The 17,596-nt window shown below is 41.4% G+C and overlaps 1 protein-coding gene across 1 annotated transcript in view; it reads left to right on the forward strand.

Moving 5' to 3' along the window:
- The first annotated feature begins 494 nt into the window (after positions 1-494).
- Positions 495-17,596, forward strand: part of FBXW7 (F-box and WD repeat domain containing 7) — a 250,761-nt gene continuing 233,659 nt past the window's right edge. Inside the window, exon 1 of the mRNA XM_063421280.1 lies at positions 495-626. The gene's annotated coding sequence lies outside the window, so the exon portion shown is untranslated. The remainder of the gene's footprint in view (positions 627-17,596) is intronic.

Below are 17,596 nucleotides of genomic sequence, written 5' to 3' on the forward strand. Positions count from 1 at the left end.
CTTCCAGTGCTGCAGGAAGCGAGCGGATCCCCCCACCGCGTCCAGCGTCCCCGGCCCGGCCCTGCCCCGCCGCCCAGCATCCCGTGCCGCCGCTCTCCCCACGTGCCGCAGAACGGAGCGGCGGCGGCGCCGAGCCCCGCCGCCCGGCTGCCCCGCTGCGCCCCCCAGCTGGGGCCCTGACGGCCCCCCCGCCGCTGGAGCCGGGGTCCGGCGGCGCCCGCAGTGCATGAGAGGGAGAGCGGGGTGGGGGCCGCGGCCCGAGCCACTCGCCTCCCAGCCGGCGGCGGTGCAGGGACCGGCCCGGGGGGCGCCGAAGGGCGGCGAGGCGGTGGCTCCATGTGAGAGGCCGCGGCGGCGCACCTGATCCGCCGCCGGGACAGCCGCAGCCGAGAGGATTCCTCGAGGGACCACTAGTCCACAGGCCGCCCGGGGCGGGCGGGGGCTGGACACGCCTGCCCATTTGAAGTCACCTGGCCCCCGGCGGCAGCCCCGGGGCAGGCGGGGGGGCAGCGGACCCCCTCCCGCTGGGGGAGGGGGCCTCCGCCTCGCCGCCTGCATCGCCCTGCCGGCGGGAAGGCGCGCGCGCCGCGAGCGGAGGGAGAGTCCAGCGGAGCCCGTCCCGAAAAGTGAGTGCGAGCGGGAGGAGCCGCCTTGGGAAGGGGCTGGGTGCCCCGGGGCTGCCGGCGGAGCGGGCGGGGGGCCGGGGCGTGGGGCGCGGCGCCGGTCGCCGCCGTTTTCCATGCGGCTCACGTTGCCGGCCGCCGCCGTTTTCCATGCGGCTCACGTTGCCGGCCGCGCATGGTCTGCTGCCCCGCGGTCCACGCGCCTCTCCCGCCCGCCGCGGAGACGGGGCCGGGGGGTTAGGGTGCTTCGCCACGGCCCCCGGGCAGGGCCGAGGGCTCCTCCGCAAGTTCTGCTGCCCGCTTTGTGTCGGGAGCGGCGGTCCCCGCGAACAAAGGCGGCGGTTGGGCGGAGGGCTCGGACCCCTTCGTCCCGTCCCCGCCTGGGGAGCCGAGCGGAGCTGCCGCGGCGGAAAGTTGTGCAAGGTTGGGAACGGAGCGCACGGCCGCGGTGCTGTGAGCCCCGAGGGTTTCGAACATCCCCCACCCCGCTCCCCCGTTTTCTTTCTTTTCTCTGTAGGTTGAGTGGCTCCTAACAGACCCCGCGGCTGCCTCTTGCCCACTCATTTACATAACACTTGGGTGGAAAATGCAGCTTGCTCTTCTTGTCCCGGAAAAACGTTATTGAAGAGTTGCTTATTTTCCATGTAAAGTATTTTGAACGTGTTTTAAAAGCCAGGAGTAGTTTGGGTCTTCCTGTTTATCGGAGTAGTTGCTGCTTCACGAGGCACGAGAGTGCTCTTGCTCTTACTCCAGACCTTACTCCGGGACTGGGGAAAGAAGGGTCTCGTTTGGGAATGGGACTGTATTTGCTTGGGTTCTCTTTTGCTTTGCTTTTGTAGCATTTCTGCCCTGTGCGTAATTTCTCGCTGAGCAAAAGCTGTATCAAAACTTGAAGTGTTTTAACGCATTCTTGTAGGTGTTTCATGTTCATAAATATCTCAAAAAGATATATCACTTCATGTTTTTGAAGTTACTTTTGTTAAGGTTTAGATTTTTCCTCCTACTGCAACTTATATCTAATCAGTGTAGGTCCTCTGTTCAAGTTGAATAATTTACTTATACAACGGTGTCTGTTTGGAAACATAAATGTTTATCAGAAAGTATGTGATTTTCATTTGTATTAACTGTTAGAAAAGCTTTTTTAACAAATAACTTTTTAGTTTAGAGAAGAAATCCTTTTTATCTTTAGACGTAGACTGATAAATTAGCTTTACCTCCCCTTATTATGTACACACCTGGTACTTTGCACGTTTTGTTCATTACTTCAATGGAATTTGTTGTCTCTGAATCAGTAAGAGAAAGGAATGGTGTGTGATGATTTAGGCCAGGCAATGTTTTTAAACAGAGAAGAATACTACTCTTCTGTCTCTTCAAAGTAAACAGTTTTTAAAATTCAGATGGTATTTAAAGAACATGTTCAATCTTCTGAATCTTTTTGTCAAGAGCCCATGCAATGACTATATGTACATTACACTTGAAATAAAAGTACCATCAAGACCTTATTTGCAGTGCTGCTTTAGCCTTGTTGTATGTGGTCTGTGTATGTCAGGTAATTCTAGAAAGACACAATAAACACTACGTGTAATTGTTCATGAAAATGCTCTTCCATAACAAAGTATTGCGCTTTAGTGAATTTCTGGAAACTGATGGATGGTTCAGTACTGAAATGCTCTATGTATTCACTGGACAGAAAAAATCTGTTTACTGAGATCACTGCTGTGGACATTAGGTTAGTCTCTTGTGGCAACAAAGGCTACAAAGATTTTAGGTATTTGTCTGATGAAGACCTAGACCCATGCAAACATGGAAACTGACTTACTGTCAACAAACTTCTTGATCTTGCTTTGTAATGGTACAGCCGCTGGTTATTACACACTCTTCTGGCTAAATCAAGCAAGGACAGTTTAACCCAGTCTCCTCCATCTCTCAGTGGTCAGCAGAGGATGTCTGTGAAAGACTGTAGGCAGCACTAGATGCTTACAGGTCCCCATCCCAGTACACCCTTCCGGTCGCTATCAGTGTGTTCTTTGGGGCTGTGTCATTTCTATGCGTTTGGCAACCCTTAGTGGCTTCCTCTTGGGTGAACGTGTCTGGTGGCTTTGAGGGAGGAATGGACAAGTCCTTGTTTTGAATAAACGTGTTGTCAGGTGTATTGGGGTACCTTCTTATTCCTGTGTTAGAAGAGGGGAAGAATACTAAATCCATGTCCATTCCTCACCTGTCACAGCTTTCTATTTAGTAGGAAATGAAAGGTGGTTCTCCATCTTTCACTTTGTAGAGATTATTGGTGAAATAATAAAGTAATCAATTTTTGGCTGCCTTCTCTGTTCAGCCAAAATCAATCAATAAATATAAGAGCTTGATTAGGCTCTAACTTGAATATTAAACTAGACATTTACTTTACTTCTTTGAGAACTTTGCATATGCAGGATGTTTTTTGGCTGTAATGAATGTGTGAGGCATTGTGGCTCACTTGTGAGGGGACATTTCTTGGGCAGGAAGAGGGAATGGGAGTAATTAAACTGTTGCAATGTTGTGAATCCTGCCTGGGTCTTTGCACCAATGGTTCTGGTTAGCTACTCCAGTGTTTGTCCTGTATCAGTGCATACACTGCAGTCATGTATTTTCTAATTGATCCTTGCTAGTTTTTTTGTCAGTAATGTGGATGTGATTTATGTCTGTAAGGTCAAGTATTTCAAAAGTAAGGAATGTCAGAGTAAAAAGAACTACTGCATTCAGTTTTGTTCATGCTCACTATGGCCAAAAATACGTGTTCATCTCCTCAAGACTGCTTGTTTTTGCTAAATAGACAGAGATCTGTGTAATTCAGTAGCTCTTCTCTATTTTGTTTTCTTAGTGTTCTCTGACACAATTGCAGTTATTTTTACAAGGGTGAAACAATGCATTTTTTTCTATAATGTCATGCCTAACCTACCAGCAAGACGTGTTTTCCCATTTGCTGAGGTAATTGAAGATGTTACCAGCAGCTAGAGGATACAACACCCACAGCTGGTTGGTAAGAGGAGGTGTGTGAAGTACTGTTCAAAACTAGCTTGGTTAGTTCAGGTAAGCTTTGCCTAAGTCTTGAGCTGAGACAGTTGGCTTTGCTTTGTGCTGGAGGATGAAGTGTTGGTGTGTGCTGTTTTGGTGACACACTTCTGATGTGATGGTTTCAGCAGCTGTGTGGTTGCAGGTAGCTGCAAAAGCAAGATTTGCTCTCAAACAGCTCTTTTTTCCCAATCCAAATCCCTTCAACATGATTGGTGGTGGCTGTTGCTCTGTGAAATAGTAGAATTTGTGTAGTTTTATGACCAAACACAAATATGGCCATAAAATAGAGAAGCATGACATGTTTTAATTAAGATATAAAATAGCCAAAGAAAAAACTCCAACCAAACAAAAAAGTATGTGCTGTTTTCAGTTTTGGCTGTAATTTAGAGTTATACCAGTATTATATATTTTGCAGTGCTATTTACCTCAGCTTATATTGAAAAAAAAGAAAAACAGTTTTCTCTTTAATACTCTCATAAAAGGTTGAGTGATGTTTGGATTTTTGTAGCCCAAATATGTTGTTATGAAACTGATTAACATACTGATGTACCTTGGATGTTTTGTGGGCAGGGGTCATTGGGACGTGGAAGGGAAGGGAATGGGTTTCTTGAAAATGCTTGGTCTGTGTGCTTTCTAAGCAGCTCCAGTATCAGAGAAGCCTGTTGCAAGAAGTGCCTGGCTAAGCTGGCCTAGGTGAGTCTAGTTTATCTTGTGACCTGAGACTGAGTGGCTGCTTACAGCAGAGGGACAGCTGTGAGGTAGTTAGGGTTAAGTAATGCTTTCTCTTCAAAGGCTGACTATTCAAAGTTGTCCAAAATGTGAATGTTTTGAAATGCTTTTTTTCTTGAAAACCTTTCAGTGGTGCGGATGGCGTGACCTGCCTGATACTTCTCTGGAGAAGCAGCACTGGGAAGTCTATGAACTCTTCAGCATGGGCAGGCTGAGATGAAGTGCACTCACGAGGGCAGGGCATACTGCTGAACACTTTCTAAGCACAAGATCTGCCTCCTTACCGAGGCAGGAGGGCTGCCGTAGGGTGGAGCTGAGAGGCATGCATGTGTTGTGGTGAGATCTGGCCTCGTGGAGCTGGAGCTGTGGCGATTGGGAGGTTAGAGGAGGGTTGCAATAATTTCTCCTTAAACTCTTCATAAACCTCACTCAGTGAGTCTCGCCACTCCAGAATCCTAGGTTGTAATAATAAATCTTTCCCTTTCCATTTCTCCCTCTTTATACATGGGTCTCTCTTGGAAAATAAAAAATCTGAACTGATTCTGGCATAATTGTTGTACTTGTTCCTATGTACCCTTCACCTGTTCCTCAATTTCTTGGTCCAATGTCAGAGCTTGTTGTTCTCCCTCTTCAGCACTTCATCCTTAAGAAATGTTGCTCTGGATGGCTTGGAATGTGTGAGGTGACCTTTATCCAGAGACTTCCCCTGTCTGTTTCCTTGGTGGGTTTATCAAAGAACTTAAGGGTGGTGGTGGAGACTCGACTACACATGAAGTTTTGGTGGGTATTGGTGATAGATTGAAGTATTCCTTAATTTGGTCATGCAGAGTCAGAGTTACTCAGCTGTGGCTTTGTGTTCTTGTAGGTTGTGGCAATGGCTGTGAATTTCAGAAGGACAGGAGCTGCAAACCCTGGGTGTGTGTTATTGACAGTATCTACTTAAACTTTGCCCTCTTTGACTGTCATAATGTCCTTACTGCACACATTAGTTCTGTGTTCTCATAGATGCTGGTGGCTACTTTTGGAGCACATACTTTTCAGGATGAAGTCTACCATGTTTTCTTAAAGGTGAAATTTTGCATTTAGATGTGTTGTAACATGCAGGACCTGCCTATACTTATAGGGAGTTAGTTTGCTGTATTGCAAAATTGCATGTGAAAGGTTATTACTGTCTTTATGTAAAATATGTGATGTGCTTTACAGGATAGAATGTGTGTCTATATATATCTGCAGGAATGATAATAGTCACAGGGAATTCAGAACTGATCAGGCTACTTCAGGACAAGCTACTTGTCTTACTAAATGGCTAACAAGCCCAAAGCATCATAAGCCAATGGGGAAGAAAAGGTTTCAAGCTTTTCCCCAAGTTCCCTTTTTAGGAGGGTAAGCTGCTCAGTGTGATCCCTGGCAAGTGCAAGCCTTTTCAGCATTGTAGCATACTTCATGCTTGAGAAGTTGCTCACTAGCTGTTGCAGTAGCTGCAAAATCTAGCATTTCTTTGCTAGACCTGACAGTAGTGGGTACATTACTTTTGTTGACTTTTTCATTGCCTGATAAGGCTTTAGAATATGCTGGAGAGTATTTTCTTTAGTGTTCAAGGCTGTAACCATTAAATAATGATAACCAAAACTACAGCTATGAATTCAGACCTCTCTGAGGAAATGTTATTCATCTTTTGTGGCAAGTGTGACCCCACACAGCTTTGCATAGTGCTGAATCTCTGTTGAAAACAGGATGTCTTCATCTTTGCTTCACCATTGTCTCTGTCTTTGCTAAGCTGTGTTACTTGTGGCCCTGAGCTTGGGCCAGTAAGCCTGCAGTTTGCCAGGAGTGTCTACCTCTCTTGCTGTTTATATCTTGTCATTTTATTTTAATTCATGCAATGATACTCAAAGCAAGAGATGATCTAGCACAACAGAAAAGGACCCTGAAACTGTGATCCTGGAGCTACCCTTTTCTAAGATATTTTTAACGTTTGTTTCTGAGTTCTGCTGTGGCATTTTCATCTGCTGTTGCCAGAGCTGATGAGTAAGTCTGCAGATCTGTGGCATTTCTCTGAGTGGGTGGATCACTGCAATGACAGGTAACTCTTTTTTTCTTTACTACAGAGTACAATAGTGACAGTTTTTATGGATCTTAAGGGCTAATCTTCAGCATCCTTTAAAGCGTGCTAAGGCAAAGTTGCTGTGGTTTTCAGTGTTTTTATTTTTTTTTCCCAGGAAACTTTTGACACTTTCTTTCTCCACATGCCTAAATAGCAGTCCCTAATTGATCTTTCAGCAAGAATGAGTTTGAAATAATCAATGTGTTTGGGGCACACTGTTTGGGGATTGCTTTTCTCCTAACTTGCTATTTGCCTGCAAGAGTTGAGGGGGAGGGAGACAATGATCAGACCTGCTATGCTTCCCCCACCTGGCCCATGTTTAAACTTGTCTGTGTAGCCAAGATGGGGCACACACAACCCTTATGACAAGCCTCTGGTGGAAGGGGGCAGTTGTATCCCTCTGCTTTCATGGTGTGCTAGTTGTGTTATCTGTGGCAGCAGGTGGATTCTGACTGTGCTGTTGTTGGTCTGGCTAACAGCTAGACTTGATTGCTGCTTGACTCCCAGCTTGCTGGACTTTGTGCTGCCCTGCACTTGTTCCGCTCTACCAACTGTGTGATACACAGCCCTGAACAGCCACTTGATGTTCATGAAACATGTCAAGAGTGGCATGCAGGCTTTGGTAGCCCCTTAGTAACATGGTAGTAATGCTAACTATGTTTTGACATTATGTGTCTTCAGGGCAGTGATTATATGTGTGAAAGAGGTCCCACTAATATCTTAGGTGGGCTCTAATACACAAGTAGCTGAACTTTACATTTTGCAGTATTATAATACAGAAGTGTTTCTGTTAATAACCTTGATAATCTCCATAATGGCTGCTTCCTTAAGTTGTCCAGATGTTTAACCTAAATTTGAAAGTTTTACATACCTGAGTACACTACAACTAGGGCAGTTTTTGACATGGCTTGCTGTAGTGTAGCAAAACAACTTTGACATGCACAGTTACATTTAGTTTGGTTCCAGGACATCCTGTATTTTCATCTCATATTCAAGGTCAGACTGAATGGAGCTTTGAAAAACCTGGTATAAGGCAAGGTGTCCCTGCCCATGGCAAAAGGGTTGGACTTACATGACCTTTAAGGTCCCTTCCAACCCAAACCATTCTCTGCTTCTATGATTTCAGGTTGTGTATTGTATTCCCAGCTTTATAGCTTATTGCCATGGTGAATCTATTGTTATTTGTGCTTAGAACTCCGTTAGGCTTGACTATTTTGAAATTAAGTAATACCTGATGTGCTACAGAAAAGAAGTGGGCTGATAGTGAAATAACTGAGGGTCAAACTTCAGTTCTGCCACTGCTGATATTTGGCCTGGTGGGAGCAGTAGATAACACTCAGTGTGACTCAGGAGCACAGGCAGGAGTTTTGTTTGAAGAGTAGGGGTGGGTGGTGTCCCCTGTCATGGGGTGGGTGTGCAGCTGTCTAGTGAGGGGAGCTGCATGCTATGGTTGCTGCCTGCCTATGTAGGAGGTACATAGTCATCCTGCTCAGCTTGTGGTTGTTTACACAGGCTGTGGGAACCTTTCAAAAGAGTGCTGGGAATGACTGGAAAAACAAAAGCTTGTTTAGTGGCACAAAAGAAATGTTAATGTGTTGGTCCTTCTCATTCCTATTGTTTGTTTACACTGCAGTGTGGTGGGAACAAAATTGATTGCATTGGTTAGGCACGACCTAGCAAAGATTAAAAAGGAGAAACTTATCATTAAACTTTTTACCCTTCCTTCATAAAATAATTTTAAGCGTCACAAAGGTTGAAATGCTATTTTAACTTCTCCTTTATGAGGTTGTCATTTCATATTGCATTTGACCTGCTTAGTTGCTACTGAAAGGAATGGCTTCCAACATCATCTCCTACCCATATCTCTTCCTGCACCTAGCTATTGGTTTAATTTAATTTTTTGTCAAGATTATTCAAATTAATTTTGTGCTACTGGTTTTCTATCATTTTAGTTCCCTGAATTTAAGTGAGAAGGGAACTAAAAAGCAAATTGAGTTGTCTCAGTGTGACACGGAACGTGCATTAGAGCTGGTGTGGGGGACGCACAGCTGGCCGTGAATCCTTTGGGCACTGTCTGGCCATTAGATCAGCTTAACTGTGTCCTGAAACATCGTGGTTGTGGTTTGATGATCTGCTGAAACCAGTGTGGAGTATGTGCTATAACCAGAAGGGCTGATCTTCTTCCTCTTGTCCCTTTTTTGCTGTTGTGGTTGTGCTGTCCACTTGTGAAATCCAGCTGCTTGTGAATCAACATGAATACTACTCTTGCCTGACTTCTTAGCCTTTTCTGTAAGGAGAGAGTGGTATTCACCCTTTTAACAGTGTTGGGGTTTGGATTTGGGGGGTTCCCCGGGAGCCCCCCGGGCCCTAGGTTTGTTAGTATTTGCATGCATACAAGCAAGGAGACTTCAGATGGCTGGTGAGGTGCCAATGAGACGAGGATTTATTTAGAGTTCGACCCTGGGAAGGCAGCATGGTCACTGAGGGAGAGGGGGAAGGAGGGGGAGAGGGGAAGGGGAGAGGGAAGGAGCCTCCAGAAGCCTCCAGGGCAAAGAGAGCGAGCCCGCTTTCCCCTGCACTCTTAACAGGGAGATTCAAAGTGGGCGCAGATAGATCTTCAGGCCAATGGGGTTACAGATAAACGATACTGCAGGGGAGGTTACAGACTTGGGATAAACCATACACTTTGAGGGGTGTGCCAGAGCATACCATTTCAATAAAATGCAATTCCACATAACAGCAAGACAAATTTAAGTAAACTGAAAGTGTTTATAATAGTTATACTGAACTGCAGAAGTATTGTCATATGTATCGTGCTGTCAACTATATGCGTGATATAAACCACTTTCAGCTACTACTACCAATTCAACCTTTAAAATAGAGCATGTGCTTGATCTTCAAAGGTTTTTCCCTTGAGTTCTCTTCATATCACAGTCATAACCATGCCAATCTGGACAAACTAATCCTTTTATTCAGTAGAGCTACATTTAGCACAGTGATCAAAGCTGCAATGTACAGAAATATTAGTATTCAAATCTGTAAAACACAAGGGAAACAAATTGTTCTGTGAGCAGCGGAGCTAACTAAACCTAGTTTCCTCTGGATTTGTATCCTGTGTCTGCTGCTGTATCCCATCACTGCCGTAACAGTCCTGATTACTGTCCTGTTATCTCCTGTGACCTCCCTTATCACAATATGTCAGATCCTACAGCCTGACTATTACACCACTCCCCATATAACCTACCTGCTAGCTGGTGTAGAGGCAATGTGCTCTGGTGGTTGCAGAGCTGTGCAGAGCTATGCTTGGTGGCTGCTGCCAAAGGGAGAAAAAATTGCATTCAATAATTCTACTGATTGTGAAGCTGAGAGTGTAACTTTTGTTCTGTTCTCTCTGCCTATCAGTTGTCATATCCAGAAAAGCAGTAGGATTTCATTATAAGGTGTGTGTATCTTTCTTTTCAAAATCACTTTTCTCAAAGATGGCTTGTGGCACTGAAAAGTTTCATGTATAAAGCTTCAATTAGTTCAGTTCTTTACGTTATTTGTGATGCTTTAACCCCAGTTTAGTTGAATATATTATTTTTGTTATAAAAATCCAGTTAAACTCAAAGTTCTTAGTGCTTTTTTTCTATACCTTTTCCTTTATATTCTTCTGCATCTCTCAATTGCACTTAACATACCCAAACTTTCTGTTGGTTTTTGGCTTCCCCTTTAAGATGCCTGTTACTGAATTTCACTTTTTTTGACTTTAACTACATTTCAAACAATTTTTTATGCCTGCCAAGAGTGCTGAATATTTACAAATTGCCTATTTGAAATGCTCTATTAAGTTTGTAATGTACCAATTCTAATATTCTCCAAAATATTTAATGCACATCCTAATTTTTTTTTTAATGAGTGTTATTCTTCTATGGACTATCAAGAGTCAACATGTTTGTTTCTGAATTTGTTGTTAAGATCCAGAAAGTTGGTGAGTAAAACACTGATCTGGATACACAATGCTTTGTTGATTATTTTCTTTGTCATGTGTTTCCCATTTTATCTAGCTTGGTTAGACTACATGAAATTCTTAAGGTTCCTTCTCTTATCCTAACCTTAATAGCTTTTATGTGAATGAATTTTGCCACTGTTTGCTTTCTGGACCGTTAGAGAATATGTATTGCAGTTCTAGTGCAGAATTGTGGCCTTCTGCTGTTAACCCTTTTCTATAAATTAACAGACCACTTACTGCTTTTTCTTTTGATGCTTTACTGCTGGCATCTAAACACAAATTTTTCCCCTAACACCAATATTAATTTTACTTAATGGCCTCTTGAGACTTTGAGGGAAGCTTTTTAAAAGTCTTTCAGCAATTTCCCCCTAGTTCACTGTTATTATAAAATTCTAGTAGCCTAAAAAAGCATGGCTTCCTTTCCAGAAACCATGCTGTGTAAATTCTGTGATATCAACCTGCAGATGTTTTACAATCGTATTCTCCAAACAATTGTTTCAGCTAGCTTGCTATACATGAATGGCTTATTTGCTTGTAACACGTTAAATTATATTTACTGACTCTTTCAAATGTAGGTAAGTACTGTGTTTTCTCACATTCTAATACTAGGTATTTTTAGTAGGAGGTGAATGTAATTTTTATTATTTATAATTTTTTTCTCTTGTTCCTGTGGAATCACTCAGTTCTGATTTCTGCTAATAAAATGAGAAAATGCAAAAGTACCACATTTTCTCCAACTGAGGTGTTGGTGGTTTAGGTTTGTTAGCTCTGTTCTACTCCCTCAAATTGTGTAGTGGAGTGGTGGCAGCTGAGAAACTTGTGTGCTCAAGTAGTCTTTCTTACACTTTGAATGCACTCCTTACACTAGGAGATCTTGAATTCGGATGGCAGAAACACTGTGAGATGTGCAGTGGAAAGGGAACAAACAGGCTATAGAGGTCTCCCTAATTAGTGAACAGGCTGATGCCTGTGACATATTCTTCCTTTTTTTCTAACTTATTTTTCCCCAGAAGGAAATCAACCTACAAATAAACCCAAAGTGAGTAATTTAGCTTTTCTCTGGAGAAAAATGGCAGCTGGAACTGTTCAGTAGTAGAACCATTCTGTTGCCCAGTAAGTGCTTGCACAGAAACAGTGTCTAGGAGGCAAAGCCATGAAACTGCTGTGGCTGTTTTAGTGGAGAATAATCAGTAATGTTATTCCAGTGGAGATATAATTTTGTAACTAATATTTTGAATGAAAGGTTAAGCTCCTTAAAACATTTGAGTGTAATATCTTTTATGAAGATGGCAGTTTTGGGAGAGGTGTCCAAAAATTAAAATACTTCTATATTTTGATTGAAATGTTCTGTTTTAAATTGTGTTTAATAAGGAGTTTTAAATGTATTCTAGAAGAATTGGCCAACTGGATCATACTAGCAGTTGTTCTTTCTAGCCTAGTATTCTATGTCTGATAGCCATAAAAGAGAAAATCTTGTCCAGGAACCCAGAAGTGTTCCCTAATTCTTCACATGACCCATCTCAAATAAATGGATGCATGGGAAACATTGAGAACAAGATAAATTTTAGATGCTTTTCATTTCATGCTTGTTCTCCAGCTACTTTCAGTTATGGAATCTCTGAGCCAGAGGTTGTTTCTGTTTATTCAGAAATTCTTGAATGATTTCTCTTCTGAGAACTTGTACAATTTCTTCTTGAACACTTGTAAAATTTTTCATCTCCATTGCATCCTTTTGCAACAAATCCCACAGACCTGCTGGCTGTTGCCTGAAGAGTCACTCATGTTTTGAAGGTGGCTTCTCCTCGCTTCCTTAGCTGCTGCCTCGTGTTTGTGTTGCAGGGTGCAATGAACAACTACAACTGTTCTTTGCCTTTCATGTCACTTGCCTCTGGCATAGTCCCTTGAAATGGGAATTTCTGTTCCTAAAAAGACCATTTTTTCAGGTTCCAGTTCCTTCTATAATGTCTTGGGGTGACAGGACATTTTCATGCTTTGTATCCCAAATCGTGGGGGTTTTTTTTTTTGTTTTTTTTTTCCTGTTCCCATGTTCCCAGTTTGTTTTGTCTATAGCTGAGCCCCTCCCCCGGCTGCTTGCTTTTGGCTTGCTTGCTGCTAGCTTTAGGCTGCCTTGCTGGCTTTGCTCTCTTGCTTTCTGCTTTTTGCTTGCTTTTTGCTATTTTTCTGCTTTTGTGTTTCCCCTTCTTTCCTTCCTCTCTTCCCTGAAGACATCGGACCTGCTTCGGGCCCTGATTCGGGAACATCAAGGGAAAACCCCCCGGAGTCTGCACGTGAAAGAAGCTTTGGCACCCTCCCCAGCAGAGACTGCTCACCCTCTCTTGGACTGGTGAACACATTTGTTGTCATCTCGGACTGTTTTTCTTGTGTTGGGGAGTGTTTTTTTGTTGTTTCTCAATAAACAAGTTTTTTCCACTTTTCCTCTGAGGAAATTCCTCCCAAACCCGGTGGTGGGGGAGGGAGTTGTGGGAATTTTCCCCTAAATTTGTCCTAAACTAGGACAAACATTTTTTGGTGGCCCGTACGGGGATCGAACCCGCGACCTTGGCGTTATCAGCACCAATGATTTAAGCAATTTTTGCTGTAAGACAACAGATGCTCCTTCACTAATGTGATTTTTTCTTGTAGAAATGTAGAGTTGCTGTTTGGGTAATAGTGCTTACTGGTGTTTCATCAGTGAAGTCGGCCATACAAATGGCACTGCATCTGAAGTTTAGGCTATACTGAGGGCATGTTTGCTGAAGAATTGCTTGACCCTGTGAAAATGATGGGTACTCAAGTAAGGGTGAGGAATTCTCAATTGTGTCTCCAGGAAATGGCAATTCCTGTCTAGTTATTTCTGTGGTCATCTTTTAATGTAGTTAGAACATCAGCTTAGCAACTCTGAAGTTTCACTCTATTGATGTTATGGATCATGAAAAAATAAAGAAACGCTAGGATCTATCTGAAATGATAAATAGCAAGTTGTAACAGAATTTCTTAGAGAACATGGACATGAGGTATTTTGGAATGAAATTTGAGCTATCCCAAACTGGGCCCCAGGTTTGGGCCTGTGTTGAAGTAGATAAGCCTGTGGCAGAGTTAAAATTTGGATTAAGGTGTGTGTATGTGTTAGATAGGATAGTTGTAGTGAAATCATTGTAGCTACCTTAAACTGAGATTGTTTGCATTCTTTTTCACGCTGAATGCCAATTAGAAAACACCTGTAACTGTAAATTATCTGAAACTGTATTTAACCAGCCATTTTGGGGAATAAAGGGGAGAACGTATGATTTCACCATATTGGTTGTGCGCTGCGTTGCTCTGTCCAGCTTCCATGCAATTAATAGAGGCCCTGGTTTCAGTAAGTTTCCCGTGTTAGCATTACAACTGTTGCAAACAAGCAGAGCAAACAAAAATTTAGCTCTTGTAATTGAAATTTTCTTTTTGGTCTGTGATGTTAAGAGCATGTTGTGAACTTCAATTTTATTATCATCCCATGTGAATACTTTCGTGAAAAAAGCAAATTTAATCCTTATTGGTTTTCTGTATGCCTCTAAAGCCTTTATTTAACTGGGTGATTTGTAGATCTATACAAATAGGTTGTGTTTAGAAATAAGAATCTATAAGAATAGGTTATAGAGTCTATTTCTTAAACACTCCTATAAATGTATACACTTAAAGAATATATTATTTTAAGAAATATATAGAAGGGTTCTGCAAGCTACATCTTGAGGTTTTAAGGTGTTAAAGGCATGTAACTTAGAGTGTTTGTTTAAAATACTAGTTATTTATGTAAGTTATTTATATAATCATCATAGGCTTTTAAAATTTTTTTGAAGATTTTTTTTAGTGTTAAATTGATTGCTATCATGGAGGAAAAAAATCTAAAGATACTTGTGAAGCCTTTTAACTCAGTGATTAATTTTTTGTTGCCACTAGTGATAGGCTATCATATTAGCTCTTCTGGAATACAGGTGAAGATAAATGATATCTAGGCTTGATCCTGCAGTCTCTGGAGTATACACTTAGATTTGGCCATAAGAATACCTGTAGAAAGCTATGAACTTGCATAATGTTTGCTGCATCAGTAGCTATAAATGTAAATTTGTCAAACTTCTTGGTTGTGTGCTTTTGTTGCCTCAGGAAATAACTAATTGTCAGTTTTCCATTGATAAAAAAATCATTAGTCTAAGCTTCTGTTTATTTACTTGTAAGAACAAGAAGTTAATCTCTTAAGAGTGGGACTTTTCAAGTATGCTTAAGTAATTTAGGAACATAAATTCCACTGCCTTTGTACTGTGAGAGGAGTAGAATTGAACTGAAGGAGAGGATTAATTTTGGAAGTTAAGCAAACTGAAAAGTGCAGTTGATCACAAATATCAGGCTGTGTATTGTGGTCTTGATTGATTCTTGTATGAATCCTCTCTGCCTAAATGAATATTAGATAATAGAATTGTAGGAAGACCTGATCAGGTATGGGCAGGGAGAATTAGCAAAGTGTGACTTCAGGACTTAAACCGGAAAATAGTATGTCTAAATATTTTTTAATTGCAGTTTGAACGTCGTGTATCCTCTCTCAAAAAGAATATAAGAAAAGCATTGTGTTACTCTTTAGGATCAGTGTCTTTGCAATAGTTATTGTCCTGCTGTTTTCTTTGCTAGCACATGTCAGTGGTGCAGTAGTAGGCAAAAGGCTCCAAAGTCCAAAAAAGCTTTAAGTGAAAACCTGAAAAGATGGCCGAAACTTTACAAATAATAAAATGATCTGTCTCTTTTTGCTATGAATTTTAATGATCATTTGTTTGTCTCGTGACTGCTCACTGATTAACTATTTGTTTAGCAGGAACTAGGAAGTCTGCAAAACTAGTTGTATGACTCGTTTCAGCTATCACTTGTTTTTCTGTGCCTTATCAGGCTGCTTGACAACTGTTTTATTGAGAAGTTTCACATGCTATTGAAGGGTTATTGTTAGAATAAGCACTTAATTCCAGAAGAAGGATATAATCTCATGGCTTGATAGTGAGAGTCACAGTGTAGAGGGAGGGATACTATCTCCATCCTAGATAGCAGACTTGTTTATTTTATAAATAAAAATTGTTTTTTGCTGAATAGCAAAGGATAGAACTTTGGCTGATTGTACATATCTCTGAGTAGGGACAAATATTTTACTGTCATTCTGTTACAAGAACTTCCGCTGAGAATTCAAATGCTATATCCAGTGTAACAAGTGGAAATCTTGTTCTGGAGAAGTTGCAGTAATAAGGATGAAACTTGCATATTTTTTTTGCTTGGGTTGTTGTGTGTATAAAAAAATCTAGTAGTTGCAGTGTGCTTGACGAAAAGACGCAGATGAGAAATGACAGCAAAAGAATGACTTCAGGGGTGTTTCACTGTTAAATTTGAATAAGAGTACATATATATATTTTCCCCTCACATACTGTTTTGCTTTTTTTTCTGTGTTAACACCTTATGCAGCTTCTATACTTGTATATTGCTGCTAGTAAAATTGTCTTTCACAGGTTCTAAACACAGAAGTTTAGAGGAAATACCTGCCTGGCCTTTTTTGTCTAGCTGAGGGTAATTAGATGGAAAATGGCTTTTTTTTTTTTCCTTCCTTTTTGGTGGTCCAGTCTCTAATCACATAATAATGGTGCTACTTGTTAATGAAGCAAATCTAGAAATTGTGAGTAAGGGAGGAGCCTTCATTTAATGCTTTCAAGGATTGCTGGGATTGTGCAGCCAAAGTCAAGGCAAAAATACTGATGTTGTTTGGAGGAAGTTTGTGGCAATTATCATGTTAGTGCTGGTTATTGAGAATAGTTACAAACCCCCTCCAGACAGCAACACTGAGTGCTGGGGACTCAGGTTCAGACTTTGTTTCAGTTTAATTGAAAGCAATGGACACAAGTGTTAACAGCATTTTTGATCTTTGCTCACTGTAGCTCTTCTCATTTTTGTTGGTCAAATCCAAATGAATCTTTGGGTCCAAACTGAGTCTACCCATTGAATGATTTTGTTCTTGTTGTGTATAGTTGTGGTGGTCACTAATACAGGTTGTCAGTGTTGCATAGGAAGCTTTACATAATGCATTAATATGATGAATTTGAGCTATTGTAAGGGGGAGATCTCCACCAAAAGCCCTAAACGTTTCTGATGATGAACAGGTGTGAAAGTTTGTGTCGCACTTGCTGCATTTTGAAAGTCAACACAAAGGTATTTTACTATCAGTTTAAGGAAGTGGAGAAGTTAACAGATTTTAGAACTTCTGAGTTGGTGATTTTTAAGAAAGCATAGTTAAATGCATTCTATGAGGTTTCTGATGTTTCATAGACTAACAAAAGGTTGCTTTATTAATAGCTTTAATGAACAAATAGCTTTATTGACTTAGACATACTGGTTGCTTTGTCGGTCTAAACAGCTATTGGTTCTTGTTTCAATTCACCATTGTGCTGGAGTAGAGAAGTGATAGCCACTGACCTTCTGTTAAAGCACAATAAAAAGTTTTTTGTGAAGAAGAAAAATGTGCAGGGAAAAGAGCAATGCAGTGCTGTGTCTTGAGTTCAGCAGTGTAAAAATCAAGAGACCATGTACCTCTGTTGCTTTTCTTACTAGGTAGCTCAGTGTAGTGAACCATCTGAAACAAGAAAAGGCAGGACTGACTTTCTGAAGACTGTTTCTCATGCTACCTGTGTGTAAAGGAAGAAGGTATTTATGTCATAACTGTAAGGAAACATATTGAGCAGGTACTCATTCACTTCTGAATGGAAAGTGTGTTAGTCTTCAAAAAAATCTGTTTTTACTATTGATTGTCTGACTTGTTTATTGCTTTATTAAGTGATTAACACATGACTTAACAGTAGCCTGTGGCTGAATTAAATGACCTTATTTTATTTCTTGAATTACTTTCTAAGAATTTATTTAAATGAGCAAATAGCTTTTTTTTTCTCCTGGCTGTATGCTTAAGACACAGAAGAAATTTGTTAGATGCTGTAGACTTTTGTTAATGATAATAATCAGCTCTCAAAGTTGATGTCTGTGATATAGGTTGCTATACCAGGTGGGATGACATTGCAGTCATTTTTGTAGTTATCAGCTTGTTTT

This window comes from Prinia subflava, chromosome W, assembly GCF_021018805.1.
Source record: "Prinia subflava isolate CZ2003 ecotype Zambia chromosome W, Cam_Psub_1.2, whole genome shotgun sequence".
Classification (NCBI taxonomy): Eukaryota; Metazoa; Chordata; class Aves; order Passeriformes; family Cisticolidae; genus Prinia; species Prinia subflava.